Genomic DNA, 1546 nt, shown 5'->3' on the forward strand with positions numbered 1-1546 from the left:
GCCGAGCCACTTGGTCGCTATATTTAGACACGCGAGTTTTAATTGAGCACGCGACAACCTATCGGACGCGTGCACGAGGTATCGGGACGAGCGGAGATCGAAAATAACGAGCGGTCGCTGTTCCAGCCTGGAACGGGAATACCTCCTGGACGCGTGACAACGGGGAGATTAGCTGGACCATCGGTGGGGACCGGGTACGGAGCGCGTGTAACGAGAAATTTGGTCGACGACTTCGTAACGCGGCGAGTGGAGAGTATTCGGTGGTAAGTCGCGACGACGAGAAAGGAGAATGGAAAGGAGGCGCTACTCGCGCGATTTAGCGACCCGGAAGCATCTTCGACGGACGATCGATCGATCGATGGATCGGTCAAAAGTTCGAGAGTCGACGTAAACGATTCCGAGGCGAAAATCGCGAGAAGAGCGCGCCTGGAAGGCACAGGACACGCGTACGAGGAGCCGCGAGAGTTATGTAAAAGGGAGAAACGCGAGCTGCGAATACGTGTACTCGATGGGACGTAAATCCCGGTGAGCTGATTTACCGTGACGGAAACAACGAGCGTAGGGATTAACTTTTAAGATATAGCCGACAACGCGCTAGAGCGACGAATATTTAGGGGGACGGAGCGCGCGCGTGTAACTCGGGGCGAGAGTGGAACGCTCGTAATTCATAAATTATACAATGGCGTACTAACATGGTTGACCAGAGGGCAATTAACCCTTATTAAATAAAGTGATACGACCCTGACACAACCAGGAACCACGGTCGATCCTATGCACTCGACGTAATGTAATTTAATAACGCACTTCCTCGTGATTAATAAACCCTTGCCCCATAGCGGTGCGCGAAACGGCCGAAAAGCCGTGGGCTCCGGTGGCGACATCTGGAATCCTAGCCGCGCCACGAGCTACCCGCCAGTCATCTGGCTCGTAACCGGTGAAACTTGGACGCCGGTGCGAACGGTAAGAAAAATTTCGCTAATGGAGTCGGATAAAAATTGCTTCACCGAGAAGAACAATGAACGCGTGGGTCGAGAGCTTATCGAGTTGTCACACCTTGGGAAAGAATGCGTAACTGAAAACTACGGAAGCAGTGACCCTAAATTTATCATAGCCTCCGTGAATGCACCACCGCGAATTCTAAATCGCCGCTATATATCGTGGCTGTCCCGCGGTATCTCGTTAGGGGAACGTCGTCGCGGAGACAAAGCGGAGTTTTCCTTAAACGCGTCTCGCGATAACCAGATACGAGGTGCAACGTTATATCCAGCATCGGGTTCGACGCTCGAGTTCTAAAAAGCCAGGCTTGTTCCCGTTCCTCTCGCGGCAGCGAGATATACCCCAACGCGGAACGTTCGCCACATCCGCTTCTCCCTTCTAGCGGTGTCTAGCGCGCCATTCTTAGAACCCGTCGGTGTACGATTTTCATGCCGTGGTGGAAACATTATTCGAAAGATAGGAATGGCACGCGAAACGATTACGAATGAAAAGACTTCTGTTCTTTTACCAACGGCTCTTTCTTTCAGGCTCTCACGTTCACGGTCCACAT

This window comes from Eufriesea mexicana, unplaced genomic scaffold (assembly GCF_001483705.2).
Source record: "Eufriesea mexicana isolate 0111107269 unplaced genomic scaffold, ASM148370v2 scaffold294, whole genome shotgun sequence".
NCBI lineage: Eukaryota > Metazoa > Arthropoda > Insecta > Hymenoptera > Apidae > Eufriesea > Eufriesea mexicana.